Source organism: Cibotium barometz, chromosome 59, assembly GCF_041138505.1.
Source record: "Cibotium barometz isolate CiBa-2024 chromosome 59, ASM4113850v1, whole genome shotgun sequence".
NCBI lineage: Eukaryota > Viridiplantae > Streptophyta > Polypodiopsida > Cyatheales > Cibotiaceae > Cibotium > Cibotium barometz.
In genome coordinates, this window is record NC_141104.1 from 10,459,664 (window position 1) to 10,469,650 (window position 9,987).

Sequence of the window (9,987 nt, forward strand, 5' to 3'; positions counted from 1 at the left end):
GCATTCTTTACAAAAACAAAAAAGAGAGCTATTCTACACCAAATCACACATAAATCACTATGAAATCCACATCTTTTTTATGGGAAACCATTAATCAAAACAATGGGCAATAGGTAATGCATAGATTAGAGAAAAACGATGGAAAAAGCCAAGGGATGGCTCCCACAGGCAGCACCAAAAACGTTATGGCTCACCCTAACCCCCCTTGAAACACATCCAACAAGAGATTACCTGGTGAACTGTAACTGTCATGAGGATCATTCCAATGGCCGAGCTCGTAACCCTTGAGGTATCTAAGCTCGTAACCCTTGAGGTATCTAAGCTCTACAACTTCTTGAGAAGCAATTCCATTGTGTCTCCCCACGAGTGTTGTTACACCGCCGTGTTGCACTACGGGTACTTGTCCCTCCTCTCACCTCACGTCACTCACACACTCACTAGCATGCATTAGGGAGAGAGATTAGCAAGAGCAAGACTCTATTGCACAACGGGAGAGTATCCTTGTATTATGAGAGATATTCACTTATATACATGGCCATAATTGTTCACACTCACTTAAATTGTGGCCAGTCGGGCACTTTAGGCTCATAAGAGGCCTAATACTATTATAATGACTACTCTCATAATATATCCTTGAAGTACATAACTTAGGATTTCATCCTATCTTACTACCACACACTCTTGAAGTGAGAATCACCATAAATAGTCCGTCATACCATTCATAAATACTTCGTCACACCATTACGGGTGCCCATCCAAGCTGTAGATTTAGGCGCCATTGCTTCATATCTTGAATGTATGACCTTTTGGTGTATCTACCTTGACTCCTTGATATAAGATAATAGTAGTAGCTCTTGTTAACCCTATGAATGGGTTAATACCAAAGGTTGGGACCCTTACCCCTTTTCAAGCCCCTTCCCTCACACCTCTTTTTTATTTCACATACCTCTTAAGGCTCATTTCACATTTTTTAATAGAATGTATTTATATTCCATTTAAAAAGCCATATTTTTGGCAACCATCCATCTCCCAATGCCTCCTATTGATTATTTTTTAGGTGATAACCTTATTGTAATAGGAGTGGTAATCTTAGCTAAAATTCCCAAGAACATGCTCTCTAATTTATTTGTAATAGCAATTTAACCAAATTAAAAACATTACACATGTCCTCTCTCTTTTCTTCTCTCTTATTCTTCTTTGTTTTCTCTTCTTGCTGATGGTATAGGTATTACAAGTGAATGGATTAGAGCTTAGAGCTTAGTGCTTCCACACAAGCTTTGGCTTCACCAATTATAACACTTACAACATAAAGAACCACCTTGATGTGACGATGAGTTTGAGAAGATTGCTTAAGGAGCAAGCTCTTATAAATACGAGGGTTGATTGGCTTTGTGGTAAGTTTCCCAATGACCCTTGTTGTAACAAAGCTAAACATTTTGGTGCCGTTGGTGAGGGAGTGCCATTAAGATTAGCTATTTGTGGTTCTCATTCCTTTATATGTAGAGTTTCCCATGCCGCGTAGTATCGACACACCAAGAAGAGCATATAATTTGAAGAGGGAGAGAGTTAGGGTCCTCAACCTTACCTCCTTTGGTGTCACCATAAAAGAGCCACACACTTAGGTAAGGAGAAATGAGGGAGAGAGATATGGAAAGATATATCTAACCTCAATACCATTGTGAGTGTAAGAGAGATTCAAAAAGAGAGACAAAAGAGGGGAGCAAACATCATCACTCATACACTCACACACAATCCACTTTCAAGCAAGCATGCATCAAAGAGAAAGAAGCTAAACATAAGGTAAACACAAGAGCATAAAGCTAGACTTAATTATGTGTTAGTCAAAATGACTTATATAAAGCCTCATATTTATAGTGTCCAACCACCCAAGTAATGTCTGGGTCCCTAAAAGCTAGAATAAGATGATTTCCTAAGCATCTTTATATATAGTACTGGCATTACACAACTTGTAAGCTTGCTATTCATTTGGGTCACTTTGAAATTTTGGATCCTTAAGTGATTTTTTAGACTTCATGTAAATCTATTCATTTTTCTACTCTAATGCACTCATAATGATGTAATTAAGGGATGACTGATCTAAGTTTAAGGTTAGCATCTAAGGATGTACATTAATTAGCCTAGGACACACATATACACAATTGAAACTAGGGGCCAGTTGAAACTAGGGGCCAATTGAAACTAAGGGCCACCTAGGTCTGGGTGCTCAGGCACACATACACAGTTGAAACTAAGGGCCACCTAGGACACACATATACACAGTTGAAATTAAGGGCCACCTAGGTCTGGGTGCCCGGGCACCTATTAGTAAGTTATATAAAAGTTAACTTCTCTAATGAGAATGGACACTTCCCTTGTATAAGATTAAGAGCACTAGCTTCTCTACTCTACCTTATTTTTTGAATGTGTGTGTGGTGAGAGAGAGTGTAAAAGCTTGTAGGTTACTGTCTCATCATGTGAGTGGTTTGTTTGGAGAGCTACAACAACACCACGGGTGACAATGATGGAATCTATAGAACAAGCTAGCTACTTTAACAAGTGGTTGGAGAGCCTCCCTTAGGAAGATCTCACTGGAGGGTAGCCACTCCATCCCCATGGTAAACAAGTAATGTAAATACTCTCTCACTCGTTATGGTTGAGAGGCTTCACTATGTGGGTATAATGGTTCAGCTTATTCCTATAAGTGCTTTGAGTTTGGCTTGACATGGGTGCTGCTATTTGCTATTGCGCGAGGAGTAAAGTGAATGCCTTAGCCTGTGTGGTAGCTTTTGTGCTTTCCAAGTCCCTTTTTTTCTACCATTTCTTGCTCTCTATACTTTTATGCAGAGAAGGAAAAGAGAGGTGTGTTTAAGGTGAAGAGAAAGGGGTTTTTTACTCATGGATTTGACTGGGCTTTTTGTTTATTTTTTAAATTTATTTTGAGTAAGTAAGTGTTAGATTAGGCTTGTGTAGATTGATTAGAGTTTTAATTAAGCATTTGGTTAACATTTAGCTCGTAAAAATATATTTCAGTTCACTTTTGTACTTTATAAAAGCATGTATAGTCATCTAGTAATTCAATTATTAGTAGTCTAGTATAGTTTAATTAGTAGTTAATTATTTAATTAATTTAAAAACTATCATTAGAGGTTATTTTTCCACGCTTGCTTTTATCTCTTACCCTGGTGATCCAATTTCAGAACATGCAATTACACTTTACTACTCCCACTTGCACTAAGCCCAAGTTTAATCCCGTTCTGACAAGTTTGGATTCCTGCCATTCTAGGTGCCCTATGCTAGCTATACTTCTAAACTAAGTTAAAAATAGCAAGAGTATTTGTGGGAGAAAAATATAAAGTTCTAGGAGTGTTATCCATTGTAATTCACTAAGTTACCTACCAAGTTTGGTGCCAATCTGACCTAGTTTGTCCCCAAAATAAATTGGACTAAGAACCTTCCACATTCAAGTGTTGTGGTTGAAAATTTGGCTAGTTACATTTCTGAGCCAAGCTAAAAATAGTAAGAGGATTTTTGGGAGAGTAATCTCAAGTGCCAGGAGTGTTATCCATTGTATTGACTAGTTGCTTACCAATTTTTTCGACCTAGTTTGCCCCCAAAATGGACTAGACCATGAACCTTTAACATTCAAGTGTTGTTGGCTGAAAATTGGGCTAGTATAGGAAGAGGCTTTATAGGAAAAAATCTAAAGTGCCAGGAGTTTTACCCATTATATTGACTAGATGCCTTTTAAATTTAGTGCCAATTTGACCTAGTTTACCCTTGAAACAGATTGGACCAAGAACCCTCCATACTCAAATGTTCTTGGTTGAAAAATTGGTCAAGTTTGAGCCAAAATTCTTGCATTTTCCCACATGATTATAACTTTAAGTTGAAATACCCAAATCAAACAAGACTTTGTACAAAGCAAGTTGCATAATACACATACAACACCAACTTGAGCTACTTTTTTGAAGTTCTAATGTTGCGTAAAAGATTTGGCTTGGGCTTACAAATCTATTAGATTTCCATGCATGGCTCTGAAACTCTCCCCATTTGGTTAATTTCAAATCTGACTAAACATAAGTGCTAAGGACAGCCTGAGGTACCCTTACACCAAGTTTGGCCAGACATTGTTGGGTCACTATCTATTTTTAGCAATCCTTCCTAAAATTAGTAGTCCTTTATCAAAGATTGGACTTAAAGCATCCAAAATTTTCTAAATGCTCTAGGCATCCTTACTATCAAGTTTGGAGCTATTCCGATGAGATTTGGATTACTTATGAACCTATTTAAAGTCATTTTTGAGGAAAAGGATAAAATTTTCCAAGTGTGGGACTAAAAATCCATGGGAAAGGAGCATTTAATGCCAGCTAATATCTCATAGCCAAATTATCCTAGGACTTGCACAAGGGGTGCCTATACATCAAAGACCAAGGCATCAACTCAGATTTTAGAGTAGGAAGTAGAGGTGACTGAATGGGCTTGGATTAGAAAGCCATCAAAAACTCATCAGTTTTCCACGCGTAGCTCTAAAACTCTCCTCATTTGGTCTTTCTCAGTTTTGAGTTTACACATGTTAAGATTAGTATAGACTACCCTCTCTTGCTGAAATTTGCAATTATTCTTAAAAAAGCTGGATTGAGGCATCCATTGTGTACTTCACACTCTAAGAAATCCATATGTCAAATTTGGTCAAATTTGGACTAGTTTTATACAAGTTAAATGCATTTTCAACTTTTTTGGTAGTAAAAAGCCTAATTTTTTTGAAGTCTGGAATTTAGAAATCCTTGGGGAAGAGTACTTTTGGCAAGGCTATATCTCATGACCCAAGAGTCTATTATAGAGAAGGTTTTGCATAAAGCTATTATGTACTTCAGAGTCAAGGCCTATCAACTTGCTTCTTCAGGCAAGATTCTAAGCTTACATGGACCAGTCAAAGAAACTATCAAGTGAGGCTAGTTTTTTTACGCTGGCTCCAGAACACTCATTGTGAAACCGATTTTTAAAATTGAGCATAGGGCTGTGCTTCTGGCACCTTGGAGCATCTACACACCAACTTTGAGCTTATTCTAAAAACTTTGGAATATTAGTTATTTTTAGCTACTTCAATCTTGACTTGGCGTTAACTAGTGTATTTGTAGCCAGATTAGCTTTGAGAGTGAGCCTGTAAGCTAATTTTATTGAAAATAAGAGTTTCATAGCTTCAGATGTACAAAAAATAGATAATGCTAGCAATCTATGAAGGTAGGCCCCCTAGTAGGGGAACAATTTTTTAAACTAGTGTTTAGAAAAGTCCTCAGTCTTTTATGACAAAAATATGTTTTTTGGGTTAAAAAAAGCTAGAGATCTTGAAATTTGACTATCATGAGTTATACAGAGCACGAGGACATTCCCCTAGGGGTGAAATCCCTCAAGACTGCTATTTTTAGCAGGTCTTATAGTGATATCGTTCGAATACTCAGTCATCACCAAGGTTACTTGGCTCCTCTAAGGTCCCAAATTGTGAAGCATGTGATGATTCCTCTTGATAAGGTGCTTAGGATTGAGTCCAAAAATCCTTTCAATCTTATGTACATGAAAGGCTAATCAACTTAAAGCACACCCTTGACTACCACAAGTCACATGGTGGCCCTAAAAATTATGGATTTAGCTAGATTTTTAAAAGTTTTTTAGTCTTTGTTTGATTTGTGAACATGTGTTTCACAAGTTGAGAACATGCGTTTCCACTTAGGTACGTGCATGACCCTAGGTGAGTTAGGAACGTGCGTGGCCAAGAGGTCCCAGTTGGACTTATAAATACGCATTCACAGATGAGAACGTGTATGGGAATGTATGAACGTGCATGGAAAGAGAAGATAAGAATGTGCATGGCTAGATCCCTAGTGGACTTGTGAACATATGTTCATAGATGAGAACATGCATTTCCACTTGAGTACATGTGTACATCATACAATTCTACCAACTATAGTGGTGAAAGTTTGGGTCACATGGTGGTTTAGATTTTAGTCTTTTTTATCATTATGGTCATTTATGGAGGGAATATTTTCTAATCTTCCTTAATGGAAATATTTTATAAATTTTTCTTATCAGTGAACATAGGAATACGTGTTCATCATAGGCTCAGTCGAGCATGTATGCAAGTAAACAAGAGAGCAATTTTCACAGTTTTAGCCAAAAAAATCTAGGTTTTACCCTCTAATTCCTACTTAATGGTGCATCTTTTTGGGTTTTGATTTGATAGGATGCTTTACCTTTTCCTAATCTATCTAATAATATGCTAAATGGAACCTAATGGTGTTTTATAGAGGGGATGTCTCTAAGGGAGAGGTAACGAGCGCAAGTGAGGACATAATGTCAGAAGACGAACGTCCCTATTCATGGTGGCTGATTGGAGCATTACAATGTAGTGTATCTCCTCTGGGAGACAAGATGGAAGTCAATGTAGTTCATCAAAGATATTATACGAAACAAAGAGGTTACGAAGTACATTACTCCTCGGGGAATGATTCAGATAGTGATATCATTGATTGGCTATTTAAAGAATGGACGACTGGTTGTCTTTGATTTGAGAGTGAAGTGGAGAATAAGAGCGAAGTGGAAGTTGTGAAAATTGGTTATGGGAGCTAGTTAGAGAGTATAAGAGGGAAGAGAGTGAAGTGCTAGTGAGTATGAGAGATGTTAGGAGTCCATTCGATAGTTATGGGGAGAATTGTGGATCTCTAGAAGTTTAAACCTTGCAGAGGGATGAGTACATAGTGTAGAAAGATTGTAGTAGAAGCCCTATAATAGGTACACAAGTGAGTGAAATCAAAGACTCGATATTGTAGAGAAAATAGGGGATGCTGGGATGAAATAGAAAGTGGAAAAATTGAGGATGATATTATAAATGAGTTGAAGGAGTTGTGTGATAAGCTAGAACAAGAGAAGTAAGCTACCCCGCTAAGGATGCATTAATAGAAGCCAAGGTAGTAATCTTGTGTCTGGAAATAGATAAAGCACATGCTTTATGAATGAGGGGTATATCAGAATAAAGAGCTAAAAGAGATATCAAATGCTTATTTGTAATGTCATACATGGGGAATGGGCTTAGACACTTTGGGCTTTTTAGGGTCATTTACATATGCAGGTTTATGGGACCTTGGGGGATAAAAGGCATAGGGCTCGTACACCTTGTAAAGTTATTACACAAAATACTCTGTTTCATTTAGTGTATGGAATAGATACAATATTCCTATCGAACAAGAAATTCCCAAATTAAGGGTAGCTTTAGCAATGCGATTAGGTGACATGCATCATTGAATGCTCATTTGTTTGACATTAGTGAGGCTTGATGAAAAAATATTGTTAGCTCTTCAAAGTTTGGAAGCTATGAAGAAGCATTGAAAAGCATGGCATGATCATCATATATAAAAGTACGTACATTCAAGGAAGGAGAGTTAGGTATTGGTTTATGAAAGTAGGTATTATAAGTTTCTAGGTAAGTTAAAAATTAGATCGTTAGGACCTTTTAGAGTAATAGAAGTATTTGATAATGTTTCCTTTTACGTATACAAGATTTACAAAAGGAAAAATTAGATCGTTAGGACCTTTTAGAGTAATAGAAGTATTTGATAATGTTTCCTTACGTATACAAGATTTACAAAAGGAAAATGAACCTTTTAGGGTTAATGGGTTAAGAGTTAAATCTTATGAAGTTTGAGATTAACGTGATAATTAGACTACTTGGTTTAGGGTATTATAGGTATAGGCGAGCATAGTATACAAGTTCATGGTTTTAATTTATGAGGTTTTCTACGTGGTGTTTTGAAATGGGAGAAGTAGATATTTAGGATGGATTTCACATGGACAGACACGAGTACACTAGTGTTGGATGTAGATGGATTTCACATGGATAGACACGAGTACACTAGTGTTGGATGTAGATAGTTGGGAAGATCATCATTAGGGACACTTCAGTATACTGTCATTATAGGCTCACTCTCGATACTGAAGTGTCTCTAACAACACTTTAGTATACCATCACTATAGACTCACTCTCAATATTTGTACACTATACAAGGTGAGATGTGTTAAACTTATTTTATTTGCAGTTCCATCTTGTTACACCTTGTGATGTATGTGAGCGTAGGATGTTGTATAATCATCTTTCTTATGTTGGTAGTGTTGTACACATTTTAGGAGGTATGGGTATGACTTTATTAGATTTCTAGTACGGGTAACTCCTCAGAGACACGATGAGGAGAGCATTTTCTATCCAGGAGGAGGTCCTTTTTAGATGTGGATTGAAGGTCTAGAGTTAGAGGTTCAACATTCGAGGGCTACTCAACTTTATGAATTTAACTCTTCTTTTTTACGAGATATTATTGCCTCCTATTTATACCCTTTTTAGAGTGGAGTGTTGGATGGGATCGATAGTATTAGCGAGTTAGTGTATTTACCTGTAGTGTCCATGCCTTTTTATAGCTTAGAGGCAGTGGATTCCTTGAGTGAACATGACTTATCATATGCATTTGGGTTATGGAATGTGTCTAAGTGTTTGGAGGAAGCTTAGTTAGAAGTTCAATTGAGTGAGATTAATTATGGGTTAGATTTATTTGATTTAGAGTGTTGCGGATGAAAGGTTATTAATTATGGGTTAGATTTATTTGATTTAGAGTGTTGCAGATGAAAGGTTATTAAAAAAAAATACTATAAAAAAATTCAAGACAAAAAAACTAACAAAACTATATAATTTTTTTTAAAAAAAGAAATATGTTGTTTGGTGTAGTTGTGGAAGTTTGACACAGGTTTCAAGTATGCATTATGAGGATTTTGAGAGGTGTTTACAAGGTAAAGGCTGGCTTTTCATTATTATAAATCTTTTTAGCTTGATAACATTACAGGTTTTTTTTATAACCCTTAATTGAGTGGTATTTGTTGGTGTGGGCCAATTCTTAACACACTCAACCTTCTTAGGGTCCACCATAATGCCTTCTTTGCTCACTATGTGTCCAAGATACTCAACCTTTTGTGCCATAAATGTACATTTACTCTCCTTTGTATATAAGTTGTTGGCTCTTAAAGCATCCAGCTTTGGCTAGGAGTAACCCATCCCATATCCATAACCTCTTGCACTTTCTTTGCCACTTCATCCTTCTCCACTTTTGACAATCTATAAGGTGGCTTGTTGTTGACAGGTTTGGTATGTGGTTCAAGCTCTATCCCATGATCCAACTCCCTTTTTGGCGGCAAGCACTTTGGCATTTGGAACACATCCTCATACTCCTTCAACAATTCCTTCATACCTTTATGCATAACTTCACCCTTTTGTTCATATGAACATCATGCCACAAAGATAAAGCTACGGGCTGTAATTTGAGACTGCATATAGATTTAGTGTTAATAAAGCTATGTGTGATTCCATTATCAATCAAAACATGTGCCACCATTCTATTAATGCATGCCTTCAACCTTAATGTATTGGCTCCTTTGCAACCAGCATAGGCATCACTTGAGATATTGCATAGAGTAGCCATATTGACTTTATCATGAGTGATAAGAACACATAGGCATTGGTAACCCATCATCATAGTCAACATCTCCCTTCTTTAATCCACTCGGATCAAAGGGAAATTCACCATCCTTCTCTACATCCTCAACTTCATTGTTGGCATCTTCAAAGTAGTCCTCATACTCATCCACATCCTCCTTAAGGTCTTCACGGCAAGGTTCGGTGAGAATCATGCTTAGGGCCATCTTCTTGGCCTTACAAACCTTCCAATGATCCTTGTTCCATTTGTCACCACATTGTGAGCTATCCTTTGGCTTGATGGATTGAGGGTTCTACTCTTGGATCAAGAGTGGCCACCCATTCTTTGTAGAGGAAATAGTCAAAAACAAGTGAATTATCAAAGAATTCAATGTTTTTGGCTTTGGGGAGGAGTAGAGTAATAGTGCATAAAACACTATTAAGCTTCTACAAAGGGGGAGGCTTCTATTTATAGGAAAACT